The sequence below is a fragment of the Muscardinus avellanarius genome, assembly GCF_963383645.1.
Source record: "Muscardinus avellanarius genome assembly, chromosome: 5".
NCBI lineage: Eukaryota > Metazoa > Chordata > Mammalia > Rodentia > Gliridae > Muscardinus > Muscardinus avellanarius.
In genome coordinates, this window is record NC_137790.1 from 100,855,028 (window position 1) to 100,871,697 (window position 16,670).

Genomic DNA, 16,670 nt, shown 5'->3' on the forward strand with positions numbered 1-16,670 from the left:
GGCATCGGAGCCTGCCTTGATGCAAGGCCAGTACTGGGGCCTCCGAGGCCGGGATCGGAGCCTGCCGAGGGGTTAGGCCGGTGCTGGGGCCAACGAGGCCGGCAGCGGAGCCTGCCGTGAGGCATGACCAGTGCTGGGGCCTCCGAGGCCGGGATCGGAGCATGCCGTGGGGTTAGGCCGGTGCTGGGGCCAGCGAGGCCTGCATCGGAGCTTGCCGTGAGGCAAGGCCGGTACTGGGGCCTCCGAGGCCAGGATAAGAGCCTGCCGAGGGGTTAGGCCAGCGCTGGGTCCAGCGAGGCCGGCATCGGAGCCTGCCTTGAGGCAAGGCCGGTACTGGGGCCTCCGAGGCCAGGATAAGAGCCTGCCGAGGGGTTAGGCCGGTGCTGGGGCCAGCGAGGCCGGCATCGGAGCCTGCCTTGAGGCATGACCAGTGCTGGGGCCTCTGAGGCCGGGATCGGAGCCTGCCGAGGGGTTAGGCCGGTGCTGGGGCCAGCGAGGCCGGCATCTGAGCCTGCCTTGAGGCAAGGCCGGTACTGGGGCCTCGAGGCCAGGATAAGAGCCTGCCGAGGGGTTAGGCCGGTGCTGGGGCCAGCGAGGCCGGCATCGGAGCCTGCCGTGAGGCAAGGCCGGTACTGGGGCCTCCAAGGCCAAGATAAGAGCTTGCCAAGGGGTTTGGCCGGTGCTGGGGCCAACGAGGCCGGCAGCGGAGCCTGCCGTGAGGCATGACCAGTGCTGGGGCCAGCGAGGCCAGGATCGGAGCCTGCCGTGAGGCAAGGCCGGTACTGGGGCCTCTGAGGCCAGGATAAGAGCCTGTCAAGGGGTTAGGCCGGTGCTGGGGCCAGTGAGGCCGGCATCGGACCCTGCCGTGAGGGATTACCAGTACTGGGGCCTCCGAGGCCGGGATTGGAATCCTGCCAAGGGGTTAGACCGGTGCAGGGGCCAATGGCCAGCATCAGAGCCTGGTGTGAGGCAAGTTCACTCCTGTGGCCTCCAAGGTCGGGACCAAAGCCAGCTTAGGGGTTTGACCGGTTCAGGGGCCAGCGAGACCAGAACTGGGTCCTCCCATGAGGCAAGGCCGCTGCTTGAGCCAGCGAGGTCTGGATCAGTCCACTGAGTAGCCAGGCCACTACTGGGACCATCAAGAGTGGGATTGGTACTTGCAACGCAGCATGCACAGAGAAATATCGCAGAAAATATAAAACAGATGCTTCTCTTAATCAGCAATAACTAGGAGGAAAAGGGCAACAGGAAGAGGTTGAGCTATAGAAAGGGCCCTATAGTGAAGCAACTAATGTGACCAATCAGAGGGTATGTAATACTGGAGGACGGAGCCTCTTTAAAACGCAGGAGGTACATAAACAAATGTATCAAAGTAAATCACCAAAGAAGTGTGGGATGGAGGGAGGGGGAGGGAATGGGACGGGGGCTGGAGGAGGGCTAATTGGATGATGTGTGCTTGTATATCCTCTCAAGTCTTGTACTCCAATGTGATTGATATATGACTACAATGCACCAATTTAAAAAATAAATTAATTTAAAAAAATTAAAAAAAATAATAATAATAATAATACTTAACATATTTCTTAAGCCAACTTGAGTACTCAATAAATATTTTTGTCTAAATGTCTGGAAATTAGTCATTTGTTCAGGAGTGAAGTTAAAAAGGAATAATATGCTACTTTAACTAAACCTAGTCAACTTGGTACTATCTCACCAATTCTATCATCACCCCAAATGTATGAACATCCAAAAGTGACTATAAAATGAATAGCTTAAATATATCAAAAGAGTAATTTTATCTTAGTAAACAAATATTTTTAACAAATATAATTTCAGTATAAGTTCAAGGAGTGTATCAACACTAAAGTTGAGAGCTGAGTGCAGAGATACATAAATGACTGGTGTATTCAGGATAACCTGGCCTAATTCAAACTTTAAAAACTTGGGCTAAATCAGCCATTCAATGTGTTCTGAAAAAATTGACAAGAAAAAAATCATGCAAATATAAAATCATTTTAAATAAATACTTGTATAAGAATAAAATTTCAAGGAAATGGAGCTTTCATATGCATTCTTAAAAAGTAGACAAAGATACACTTAGGCAGAAGTAAAGCTGAAATATGCTAATCTATGTAACAAAAATAATTCTAAGCTTTTTTTTTTTTTTTCAGAAAACAGTTTTTTTTCATTACTGTGGATGGAACCCAGGGACTTCTACCCCTGAGTTACACCTATTTTTTATTCTTTATTTTAAAACAGGGTCTCACTGAGTTGGAAAGGGCCTCAAAAAGTAGCTGAGGCTCTGCAAACTGTGATCCTCCTGTCTCACCCTCCAAATGCTAGGATTACAAGCATGCACCACCACACCTAGCTTTAGGTATTTTTAATCATACTTAAAAAGAACATAAAAATTATACATTAAAAAGATAAATATGTGTTAATAAACATATATATATATATATATATATATATATATATATATAATTATTATTTTGTGTGTTCGGTGCAGGAGATGGAACCAGAGTTATCATCCTAAATCAGCCATTCAATGTGTTCTGAAAAAATTGACAAGAAAAAAAATCATGCAAATATAAAATCATTTTAAATAAATACTTGTATAAGAATAAAAGTTCAAGGAAATGGAGCTTTCATATGCATTCTTAAAAAGTAGACAAAGATACACTTAGGCAGAAGTAAAGCTGAAATATGCTAATCTATGTAACAAAAATAATTCTGAGCTTTTTTTTTTTTTCAGAAAACAGTTTTTCAAACTACACCGCCAATCCCATTTAATTTTTGTTTGAAAACAGGATCTCACAAAGTGCAAGGGCTTCACTAAGTTTCTGAAAGATGGCTTTATACTGCAATCACTTGTCTCAGCTTCCCAAGTACTGGTATTATAGGCATCACCACACCTGGTTTAAATTTATTATAATTATTCATTAATAATATTACTTAAAGCTCTACTATGTCTCATACTAATGTTACTATAGTTTAATAAGGCCATCAATGAACCCTATATTTCTAATTAATTTTGAAAGAAAATATATCCCAAAATTATATCTGATTTCCAAAACTTACACATTTTTCTACAGTTTGAATAAATATTATAAACATTATTATTTCTATAATGCAATGGAGTGCTTAAATGTCAATCTAAATGGTCTCTAGGTATTCCTATATTTACACAATACATATGATAGCATTGTTTTTCTTATTCTTAAGTTTCCAGGAACCTCATTAAAGATGTCACTTGGGGAAAGTTGTTATCTAGAGGCTAAATATAAATTACCATAAACTGATGGATCTTGAGGAAATTATGCTAAGCAAGATTAGTCAGTCACAAAATGTAAGGAATCATATGCTTTCCCTAATATGTGAAAGCTAGGATGAATGGGGTCATAGGAGGAATTCCAGGTGAAAAAGGAGTTTCTATAGAGGAGCAAATAAGGCAACCTAACTGTGGGGATGGTAGGTGGGGAGAGGAAAACTCTTTAAAGCACATGATGTACGTATTCATATCGCAGTTAACCACTAAACCAAGCATGGGAGGGAGGGATGGGGAGGGAGTGAGGTGGGGACTGGGTGGGGGCTGGCTGGGTGATGTGTGCATTTATGTCTACACAAGTTTTCTACCCCATTATGATGTATAAATACAATGTACTAATAAAAATAAAAATACCATAAACTTTACAATTACACATTTCTCTAAACTAAAATCAGATAATATAACTTAAAATATGAGATAAATATTTTCCTTTCAAAATAATCATTGTTTCTGAAGCACCAGTATTCATTATTTATGAAAGATATTTTAAAGGTCATTTAAATTTTTGTATTATAAATGGAATACAAGTAAAATAAAAATGGTCATATTTTACTTTAAGCAAAAATAATTGAGGCAAATGGGTATTTTTATTTTCAACTAATTATAATAATCACTCAGTTCCCTATTATACTTTTCCTACATACATATAGTCAAATTTTCTGCAGTAAATTATAAAATTCTTTTTTTTCACCTTCATAAATTCAGTTGTCCTTCAACAGTTCCATAGAAATACTCATGGATAAAAGAAAAATTGCTTAGTTCTTTAGGAAAAGTACTCACCTGTCCTTCAATCTCTATAAACCCAGAAGTTTTCTGTTTAATTTGCTGACTATCTAGACTTTCTAAGTTTTACTATTTTCCAAAGATAAATCTATGAGTGGGTATTTTTGGCCCTAGGGCATGTGCCTAGATTGGTTTCTAACACTAAAAGTGAAAAGGAGTTGTATGTAATGCCAATTAACCAGTTTAGGCAGCAACTCAGTGCAAATCAATGCCTCTTACTTTAACCCTACATGAATTTTTGTGATTCTAAGATATTAGTCTATATCAGTATACATCTGTAATAGTGACTATTCAAAGTGACTTCAAGGTCTATAGCAAAGTTTCTATTCCACTGTGATGCATATGTCAAGTATGGGTTTTGATTTGTTTTAAATCCCTACCTTTGCCCTATAGTTTTATTCCATTGGTTTTATTCCTTTAGTAACATTAAAATCAAATTGAAAAATGTTAAATAACAACATAGAGCAAGGAATCATAAGAATGAGATTTTAAACACAGCTCTAAGCTGGGCGTGGTGGTGCATGCTTGTAATTTCAGCATTCAGAAGGCTGAAATCAGAGGATCGCAGTTTGGGGACAGCCTCAGCTACTTAGTGAGGCCCTCTGCAACTCAGTGAGAACCGGTTTCAAAATAAAGAATAAAAAATAGGGCAGGAGGTGTAGCTTAGAGGTCGAATGACCCTGGGTTCTACCTCTAGACCCACTAAACAAACAAACAAACAAACAAACAAACAAACAAACAAACACAGCTCTATAGCAAGCAAATGATATTTAACCCAAACTCAAGTTACATGACAGGATAGCAGTATGAAAAAATATTTTATAAATTCAAGACTTTATAAACACTTTTAAAAAAGACTTAGCTCAAAAAAAAAAAAAAATCCGGTGCCTGAGTATTTCATATGTCCCTTAAACAACTCTTTAAGTTTCTCCTACAACTTCTCACAATAATTCTCATTTAAAACACTTAGGCTTAGCCAGGCGTGGTGGTGCACACTTGTAATCTCTGCCTTGGGAGGCTGAGATAGGAGGATCGCACACTTTCAAAGCCAGCCGCAGCTACTTAGTGCAGTTTTCAGCAACTTAGTGAGACCCTGGTTCCAAATAAAATATAAAATAGGTATGGGAGTATAGATCAGAGGTAGAAAGCCTCTGGGTTCTACCCCCCAGTACCAGAGAGAGAGAGAGAGAGAGAGAGAGAGAGAGAGAGAGAGAGAGAGAGGAAGAGGACACTTAGGCTTAGCCAGGCATGGATGGCAGTGCACACTTGTAATCCCCCTGCTTGGGAGGCTGAGATAGGAAGATTGCACAGGTTTGAAGCCAGCCTCAGCTACTTAGTGAGATGCTGTTCCCAAATATAGTATAAAATAAGTCCAGAAGTATAGCCTGAAGCTAGAAAAGCCTCTGGGTTCCACCCTCAGTACCACAAAAAAAAAAAAAAAGGAAAACAAACAAACATAAAATAAACACTTAGTCTGGCTGAGACAAAGTTCAACTGCATATAATTAACAAAAGCACTTCAGCCAATGCATAGACATGCATCCAGTGATAAGGAGAAAAATAATTGATGTTAATAAGCAGGCAATGAATATCAATATAAATTTATTTATTTCTCAATACCTATTTAACTGGCCTTATAGTTTAGGTTGGGTAAGGTTAAGTTAGATTAGATTGGTTCACACTTTTGGTCATGACAAAAATCACGCTGGTAAAATTACACTTTAATTCTAATTCCTTATTTACTACTACATAATAATTCTTGAGGTAAACTATTTCACTTCAAGTATGACATGAGAATACTTCATTTATAAATGGAAATGTGTGACCCAAATTTTAAAATGACTATATTCAGTATTTTTATCTTAATTTCAACTTTATTAATTAAAATTTGAGAATCAAGAGCCTCAGAAAATTTTCACTAGAAATATGATAAAATCAGTTAGGAATGACTTATAGAATATTATGTAATTTTCATTAAACTAAATTGAAAAGATAAGATGGTATTTTATATTGGCCTCAAAGTATGAATTCATCAATAAATCCTTTATTTAAAATAATAGCTGATTAAATAGTTTATCCCAAAACAAATGGAAATATTTTATCTTTCTTAGTCCAAAGAGAATATTACTACTAATATCACTCCTCTTCTTCCTTGTCCTAAAAAACCTGGCAGTAATATTTTAATTATGAATATAATATATAAGACTCTTAAATATGTGTAGACACATGAAATACCTTTTTAATAAGAAAAACTGGTTGGAGAATAAGCAGAGTAATCATGAAAGGGAAAACATACACATCTTTCAACTAGAATCCAAATTTGATTGCCATAGAAAAGTAAAGAACATAACACTCAGAAAAAGAAAAAGGTTTAGTTAAGAAAGTTAGAAGACTCCTATTAGCCAGAAGAGAACAACACATATGATGGTAGCTCTTGATTCTCAAAAATGAACACAGAAAAAAAAAGTTTCTCTGTAGAGTTGACTAAGTGAGATATAAAGTTGTATTTTCTTGGAGAAGATTATCTAAGATTGTTAGAGAGCCTTTCAAAACAATTCTCAACAATAAAAATATAGAAAAAAAACCCACACTGTTAATGGGGGAAGGTGTCAGGGCTTAAACACAAGTATCTGTTATTCTAAAAACTGTCCTTTCCATCATACCACATCTGCAAATAATTCTGTAAGGAGAAACCTATAAAGTACTACAGATACAATTGCAGGGCATTAAAATCTAAGTTCTATTTTCATCTCTTCTGACTATTAGAGGTAGTGATATTTGAAAGTAAATGCAAATGCAGTAAAGAAATAGTTGTATAGATTATTTATAAAGTCATCTGATTTTATAAATAATATTGGACTATGAAAAACATTGAGTGTTTATTCCACTCTGAAATACAACTTACCTAGTGGTATAAACTAAGAATATCATGGTTGGCAAAATACTAACAATAATCTAAGCCTCAAATTTGAGGGGAAAATTAAAATTCCAAATGAGAAAGAAAATACATATAACAATAGCAACAAAATTTTATTACAATTACTGTTAGCAGTAATTATCAAGAAACAAGTTTCAGATAATGACTTTGTTCTTAGGTTTAATGAAATAATACATATAGTAAAACAAAGAAACAAAGTTATCTTGAAATAAAAAGAATAAAAATAAAATTGCTGGATGTGGTGGCACACACTTGTAATTCCAGTTCTTGGGAGACTGAGACAGGTTTATGGCAAGCCTCAGTTACTTAATGAGCCCTCCACAACTTAGTAAGATCCTGTTTCAAAATAAAGAATAAAAATTAAAAAACAGGACTGGGGGTGTAGCTCAGAGGTAGAATGCCACTGGGTTCAATCCCCAGTTCCATAAAAAAGTAAATTAGAACTTCGTGATCCTTTCCACTTTTGCAACAATCACCAATTTCTTCTACACACACTCATAAACATACAATCAACTCATACTAGTACTCTCTGAGGACAAATTTTGTTCCCTTGTGCACCCAGAGGACTTAGCTATTCAATAAATACTTGATAAATTTACAGAAATGATGAAGTAAAACTATTTAATTTCTAATTAGTTTTATCAAGGAGAATGATCTCCAAACTGGAAAAGGCATAACAAATATGGTTAAAAGCTTACTAAACCCTAAGATGGAGACAATAAGAATGCCTGTTTTCAATGAGTAATTATTTTTTGTGAGACTCAAACAAATTCCAACCTAGAATTTTTTCATGAAGTACAAATATGATCCATGACTGCACCAAAGGGTCAAGACTGGAAAATAGTTATTTTAAAAAAGTTATAGAATAGAAGCTATAGAAACTGAAAAAGTGTATATAATCCCTGGAAAAGTTTTTGGAAATATTTTTTAAATAACCGTTTAATAAAAGATTTGTGAAACTTTACATAAGGAAGCACTGTTCACCAAGTGCTATCATAAATTTATTATGAAGTCATGTCAGATTTTAATTTTCTTTATTTTTATGATAATTACTAACTTGAAAAATTATGAACACACCAAAGTAATAGCCATTAATCATTGAGTATTACTTTATGCCAAGTATTATTTCATTTAATTCTTTCAGTAATGCAATGAGCAAAGATATTATTATTGTCATTCTAAAATAAAAATATTGAGGCATAGAAGATTAAAGCTACTGTTCAGAGTTGTGGAGCTAGTCAACTGTGGGGCAGAGACCCAAACCCAGAACTCTACTTGCAGAGGCCTGTGCTTATAGCCACTATGAATACTGTCTCATGTAAGATATCTGGGAAAAACATAAAGCCTCTGAAAATTTTTGTGAAATAGAAAACAATGGGCTGAATAACCTTCCAATCAGATAATTTCATAACTGGCTAAACATTTATCCAGAACTCTGACTAATAGATCGGTATCAATATGGAATAAAGGTTTCTAGAATCATGCCTTAGAATTCTATATTTAGGCACAAATTATAAGAATAGTCATGAACACAGAGATATAATAGGCTTATAAATAGTAACTTCACAAATAGCATAAATTTTGGAGCTATAAATTATCTTTTAGACGGCAGGAAAAGTAATTTAAAAGGACCCAAGATTTTTAAGAAAAAGCTTATATATGTACATATTGAAATACAAGAGAAGAGCCGGGCATGATGGAGCACGCTTGTAATCCTCACGCTTGGGAGGCAGAGACAGGAGGATCGCACTTGTTCAAAGACAGTTCTTGCTGGCTTTAGAGACCCTGTTTCCAAATAAAAAATATGAAAATAGGTCTGGGAGTGTAACCCTGAGGTAGAAGGGTTTCTAGGAACCCCAGTACCACAAAAAAAGAAAAGAAAAGAAAAGAAAAAAGAGAAAGAAAAAGAAAAAAAAAGAAATACAAGAGAAGTAAATTTAAATTTAAAATTTTAAAATTAAATTATAAAACATCAATTTTGAAAATATAAATGAAAATCAACTAACATGCCATATTTAAACCATCAAAGTGGATAATAAGGCAAAATGGCGGTGGCTGTGGTCACCACTGTGACAGGTGAATAGGACCTGCATTCCTCATAGAACCCCTGGACACCGGATTTTGGTTTAATATCTAATTGGGACAACTTAAGGAGGCATTTCCAGCCATGACTTCCTATCTAGAATACAGGAAAGAAAGTGAATAATGTCAGAATTAGAAGCAAGATGACAAAGAGGCGCCCACCACGCAAGAAGAGTGATTTTTAGAAGAACATCCCAGAAGAGATTAGAGAAAAGACTACTTCAGCCACGCATGCTGGGGAACTCTTAACAATAAAACTTTTAAGAAAAATCATCCAGTTGTGTTGGCGGGAGCCCAGCAGTGCCGGGTGGGAAGCCCAGCCACATGTCCCAGGGAACTCAGTGTGCCAGGCCACCACACTCCTCTATGCTGCGCTGGGGGCTGTGGTGTGCTCGGAACAGCACATCCTGCTCTACACAGTGAGGCTGTGGGCCTCTGCTCTTGGAGGGGAGAGAAAATTCATTGCTGCTGAGTGCTCGATCTCACAACCTCTTCAAAACACAAATACCGTCTTCTTTTATTAAAAATATTGGAGAGGGGCCAATATGGTTGCAGTGGCAGCCAGTATTCAGTAAATGCATACAAATCCTATCCAATGCACCTTGAACTTTTGGAAAAAAATCTTCATGAAGGGGTTGGGGGTGCTCCTGCCACACATGCTTAGAAATTCTGGACATCACACCATGTAAGGAAGGTGCTCAGGGAAGAACCAGGAGGAGGGCAATGGCAGCAGGGGTGGTGGTGGTGGCAGCCAGTATTTGGGAGAGGCAGAAATCTGATCCAATCCACCTTGAACTTTTGAAGAAATCACCCCAAAGGTAGACTGCTACCCCCGTGCATGCTCAGGAATTCTGGAGAACATGCTGTGTGGAAAAAGTGTTTGGGAGAGAACTGAGATGGTGATAGCGGCGGCAGGGGTGGCCACCACCAGTAATTGGGAGAGGCAGAGATCTAATCCAATCCACCTTGATCTTTTGAAGAAATCTCCCCAAAGGTAGACAGCTATTGTCATGCATGCTCAGGAAATCTGGGCAACATGCTCTGTGGGAAAAGTGTTTGGAAGAGAACTGAGATGGTCGTGGCTGCAGTGGCAGCGGCGGCCAGTATTTGGGAGAGACAGAGATCTGATCCAATCTACCTGGATCTTTTGAAGAAATCTCCCCAAAGGTAGAATGCTACCACTGCACATGCTCGGAATTCTGGACAACATGCTAAGTGATAAAAGTGTTTGAGGAATATCAGAGGGAGCCCCACATAGCTGGCTTGGGCTGCCATGCTGCGTGTTCTGGGAGACATCAGCCCTCATAGCCACCACACTCCTCTGTGCAGTGTGGGAGGCCAGGATACAGGAAGAGCATTAGAGCCTGCTCTCTGTAGTGAAGCTGTGGACCTCTGCCTTCAGAGGAGAAACAAAATTCATTGCCACCAGGTATTTGGGCTCTCACCTTTTGCAAAAGACATGTACTGCTTTCTCATATTTAAAAAAAAATGGAATAAAGGGAACATCTATAGACGACCTGCTCACGGTGACAGGGGCCAGAGCCACTTAATTTACTTATAATAGCCCAAGTCAAAAATCAAATTTTCCAATAAAATGGAAATATTAAAACAAATTACAAGATCAATAAATGATAGGATATCTCTACAGTGGAATTCTCAATATATCTTAATCATAACTTACTATCTTTATAGGCCACTAAAGGGTAGCATCCTTTAATCTGAAAAACAATGCTCTAAAGAATGCCTACAATCTGGGCTTGGGTCACAGGCTTATAATTCCAGCACCTGGGAGGCAGAGACAGGAGGATCGCTGTTCCCCTGACAGCCTCAGATACTTAGTGAGGCCCTTTGCAACTCAGTGAGACACTGTTTCAAAGCAAAGAATAAAAAATAGGGCTGAGGGTATAGCTGGGAGGTAGAATGCCACTGAGTTCCATCCCCAGTACTGCAAAATAAATTAAAATAAAAAAGAATGCCTACAAGGATGTACAATAAAGTGTTAAAAGAGCCTGTAACTGAGTACAATTTAAAATTTTCTTCTTTTCTGAAACTTTAATTTTTTCTATTATGAAAATATGAGAAATATAAAAATGTTTTATGTACAAAAATTTTAGAAGTACACGGATAGCCATAATAGCTTATGTGAAAAATTAATAGACATTCATGTGAAAAATATCTAGGTACTCTAGTGTAACTCAAATTCAAAACGAGATGACAATAAGCCAGAAGACTAATATAATCTTAGAATAAAAACATACACACACCTCTGAAAAAAGTCAAGAAGAACTTCACTATCTTTTGCATATTCCAATCCTGTTTATAAACTAATGCTTATTTCTGCATACCCCATAATCAATGAAGGATACAGAGGAAAAGCAGTCTGATAAAATCTGTAAATTATAACATATAAAGGAAAGTCAAAGAAACAAAGGACCTTCAGCCTAGTGTCTATAAACAACTGAAAAGCTTCTATTTAAATAATAGTCACAGAATATAGTTTAAAATCATTGTATATAAATCATGAAAGAAGTAAAGCTGGGTAGGTTAGCCTTATATAAAGATGAGTTCTATCACTCTTTAGCAAAGGAATCCATTCAAATAGGAGTAATGGACCCTCTTTATCCAACATTTATTATTTCAAGGAGGTAATTTGAATTTTGTGTACCTTTTAGGCTAGTAATATTCAGTTCAAAGACCTCTGTCCTATCCTAGACAAATTTTTTTCTGGTTCTTACTACAGATAAATGAATGGAATTGGTTATTTTGAGAGAGTAAGTCCTTTTTAGTAACAGTGTTCACACATGGGATAATCAAACAGCAAGGATACTATAGAAGAGAACTTCTACATCAGAGAAAGCAAACCAGTACTGTATTTTTTATGTGTGTGTTTGTGTGTCTCTGTGTGTGCATTTTACTGGGGATTGAACCCAGGGGCATTCTAACTGAGCTACACCCTCAGCCCTATTTTAATTTTTATTTTGAAACACTAAATTTCAGAGGGCCTCACTAAGTTGGTAACACTGGCTGTGAACCTGCAATCGTACTATCTCAGCCTTGCAAGTACTGGGATTATAGGTATGCACCAGCACACCCTGCTAAAAACTCTATGATTTTTACCTTCTTAAAGAAAAAAATTGGTGGACTGGGGTTTCCTGTGCCCACCCCACCGCCCCCAGGCCTTGGTCGCCTGTCGCTGGCTGGGCCCCCAGCGGCTCCTGGCTTGGCTCCCTCCTGAGGGCCAGCCTGGGTGGAGGGGAGGGCCCAGTGGCACTGGGAGGGAGGCGTTGGGGGCTGCAGCCAGCGACCCAGGGTCACAATTTGGACTTGCAGCAAAAATGCTTTCAGAGCAGACAGCAACCCTGGGAACCCGATGGGAGTCAATGAATGTACAGCTGGATGGAACAGAGCCCCAGGGGTATAGGAGAAAACAGGAAGAGTGGCCATGGAGGACAGCACCAGGCCCACTGGCACACCTATGCTGCGACCTGGAAGAGGAGCCACAGCCCCTTCAGGAGAAGGCTCAGTCTGCTCCCAAATTCCTGCAATTCCCCTGGAGGGGAGCACTGGAGACTTGGAGATAGCAGCTCCACTTCTTGAAGCTGGATCATAGGGCCTAGTAACCATCAAGGATGTGTCACTGTGATCCTGAACCCCTCTCAGACAGACTTTTATGGAGAATACGTCATGCAAGAGAACTGTGGAATAGTAGTCTCTCTGAGATTTCCAATTCCAAAACTGGCCCATACATGCCCCCAGTGTGCGAAACATTTTCTGTGGGGCTGCCACCTTGCCAGACATCAACAAACACACAGTAGGCCTTACAGCTGCCTCAAGTGTGAGAAAAGCATTGGGCAAAGACATCACCTAATGAGGCACCAGAAAACCCACCTACATGACAAGCCCAGCAGGTGTTCAGAATGTGGCAAGAATTTCCAGTGCAACTACTATCTGGCCAGCCACCAGAGAGTGCATGCAGAAAGCAAATCCTGCAAGAGCCAAGTGGTTGGAGAGAATCCTGGGGCCAGGAAATGGTAGCGTGCTCCACCAATGCCAAAGTGCCACTTGTGCACCGAATGTGGGAAGAGCTTTGGTCGAAGGCACCACCTAGTGAGACACTGGCTGACCCATACTGGGGAGAAGCCTTTGCAGTGCCCTAGCTGTGAGACCTTTGGCCGCAAACATCACCTGGACAGGCACCTGCTGACCCACCAGGGACAAAGTCCCACAGAAGCTGAGACCAAAGGACATCTGCCTTTTGAAATCGGTTTCTGACTTCCGGGAAGATGGCAACCGAGAAAAGCGGGGCTTAAGAGCCCCGCTAACAACCAATCTCCATTACCACAAAATCAGCGCCTTTCATAGCCAGAAAACACCATCACCAGTGAAACAAAAAATCACCAGGCTCCAGAGAGAAAGCGCACTGAGAACAGAGCCACAGAGGAGATAATCAGCCTCACGCCCGAGGACGTGGCAGACTCTGCAGCAGCGCCATACTGCCCGCGGCACCTGCGAATTCACAGGAAGGCTACAGCAAGCCGAGGTGAGCCGCTGCGGCACAGCCAGGCGGGATTTCTCGCGCAGAGAGCATCTAAAGCTCCCAGTGGCCGAGCTCAGCACACACTGCAGGGATTCAGAGTGGAAATCAAAACCAAGAAGAAGAACACCAGCCCCACAGCCGAGGGCATATCAGTGGCGCCATATTGCCGCCGGAGGCAGCAGCACCGAATTCAGCGAGGCCAGTACAGCTACATCTGCGTACTCAAGAACAGTGAGTCAAATTGCGGGCCACAGAGGAGAAATCCCAGTACTGTACTCCCTGGGACTTGACCCAGTGGGGGAGGGGCAGTGACATAGATATCACACCATAGGAGAACGTGCAACCTGGCACCCTCCACAGTCTAAAGCAGCCTCTATCAACTCTCTGGGTCGGAGACTCTGTGATACAACCCAGTAAAGGAGTAGTGGGGTCTGAGATACTACTGACTCGAGATCCAGAACACCTTAAGTGAAGTCATAGTGACCCAAGGGAAGAACCCAGAGAAGGCACAAACTTCTGAAATCATGGGAAAGAGGAATAATACTGGAGCAATAAATGCCCACAACCCCACAACATCAGAACCCGATAAAACTGAAAATCAGAGATTTCTAGAAGATCAAATCAGGAAAATAACTGTAGAAATAATAGAGGTACTTCGAAAAGAACTCAGAGAGAGCCAAAAAGAGATAAAGGATGCAATTAATGAAGTAAAGGCCTCAATTCAAAGCACAAACAACCGATTAGACCACATGTAGAACAGAATCTCGCTCTTAGAAGATGATCATTCCAAAAATGAACGCATAGTTCCTTTTTTTTTTTTTTTGGTGGTACTGGGGTTCCTGGAAGCCCTTCTACCTCCGGGCTACACTCCCAGACCTATTTTTACATTTTTATTTGGAAACAGGGTCTCCTAAGCCAGCACCCGTGGCTGGCTTCGAACCTGCGCGATCCTCCTGTCTCTGCCTCCCAAGCGCGGGGATTACAAGCATGCGCCACCACGCCCGGCAGGAACGCATAGTTTCTAATCTAGGAAAAAATATCCGACAGCAGGAATCTGATATTGAAGAAATATGGGCCCATTTTAAGAGAGCTAACCTAAGAATAATTGGAATAGAGGAGGGAAAAGAAAGTGAAACCAAAGGGATCAACAATCTCTTCAAGGAAGTAATAGCAGAAAATTTTCCAGACATAGAGCAAGAGGTAGATACACAGGTCCAGGAAACTTATAGAACTCCCTTTAGACAGGATCAGAGAAGAGGATCCCCAAGCCACATAATTGTCAAAATGACCAATGTGGAAGCCAAGCAGAGAATCTTAAAGGCAACAAAAGCAAAGGGCCAAGTGACATTCAGAGGCAAACCAATTAGAATCACTCCAGACTTCCCAAACCAAGTCATGAGAGTCAGAAGGGCTTGGAGTAACATATTCCAAACTCTGAAAGAAAACAACTTCTAGCCAAAAATTTCCTACCCAGCAAAACTTTCTATCAAATTAGATGGAGAAATAAGAAGCTTCATGACAAACAGAAACTAAAGGAATTTATGTCTTCAAAACCAGCAGTAGAGAAAATACTCAAAGAGATTAACTACAAAGTAGAAATAGGTAACACACTCCAGAACTAGAGAAACAAGATTTTCCATCCAACAGACAACTAAGATTGGTTATCTGTGGAGATTCATTATATATGTCAGTCTTTTACCTATCTCTAAATGGTATTGTTTGCCTTTATTGTTGTTAATTTCTAGGATTTCTAGTTGAAATATTAATATACCTTCAGATATAGCATTTTGAAATATTTTATCCCATTCTATTAGTAACTGTTAACTCTGTTTACATTGTCTTTGGATATACAATTTTTTTTTAGGGAGTTTGTATACTCCTCTGTTGCCTGTGTCATTGAAATCATAACCAAGAAATCACTGCCAATTTCAATGTTGTGAGGTTTAATGACCCAGATTTTCTCCTAAAAGTTTATAGTCTTAAGATTTATATTTAGGTCTATTATCTATTTTGAGTTAATATTTGTATATGGGATTAGGTAAGGGTCCAATTTTATTCTTTTCCATGTAATTATTATTTTTTAACAATATTTAGTTAAAAGATTAATATTTCCACCACCAAATGTTCGTGAAAACCTTGTCAAAAATAACTTGACAATATAGGGAAGAATTTAGCTCTAGGCTTTTATTTAACTCCAATGGTTTATATATCTGCCTTTAGAATAGTACTACACTGTTTCAATTATTGTAGCTTTATATGGTTTGAAATCAGAAAATATATATCTTCTAGCTTTGTTCTTTTTCAAGATCGTTTTGGGTACCTAGAGTCCATATTCCATATTAGGATAGATTTTTTTCTGAAAAATAAATATATAAATATATGATAGTTTCACCTAAAAAATAGAAAAAAAATATTCTCTGGTAAGAAAGAAAGCAAAAAGAAATATTGAAATGTTATCTTTAAGTCATCAAAAGCTTGGTATCAGACAAATGAAACTGTTATGTGAGATTATAATTTTTAATTTTGGATAAATTGCCACAATACTAGATGTCAACTACTAAGCCAAGCATGGGAGGGAGGGATAGGGAGAGAATGGGGTGGGGATTGGGTGGGGGCTGACTGGGCAAAGTGTGCATGTATGTTTACAAAAGTATGTATGCTTCTATGATGTATGAATACAGTGCACCAATAAAAATAAATAAATAAAATAAAATAAAATAAAATAAAATAAAAAGAAATCGGTTTCTGTGGCAGCTATGGTTAGGTCTGTCAGCTGGTGCTATCAATAGTTACTGCCAGGGCTTCCCCTCTCCTGAACCACAGTGGCCAGAAACATGAGCCCTGATCCTCTTTCTAGAGAGATGACATCCCAGCATTGGCCAAAGCATTTCTCACCAGTTCTGTGACACTACATATAAAAACGAGCTCTTTGAGCTGGGCGTGGTGGCGCACGCTTGTAATCCCCACGCTTGGGGAGGCGGAGACAGGAGGATCGCGCTGGTT

General features: G+C 39.5%; 1 pseudogene across 1 annotated transcript; it reads left to right on the top strand.

Annotated features, from left to right (window-relative positions):
• Positions 1-12,814: 12,814 nt before the first annotated feature.
• Positions 12,815-13,402, top strand: LOC308263573 (zinc finger protein 641-like; annotated as a pseudogene). Its single transcript has one exon. The product of its transcript is annotated as a zinc finger protein 641-like (transcript).
• Positions 13,403-16,670: the final 3,268 nt, after the last annotated feature.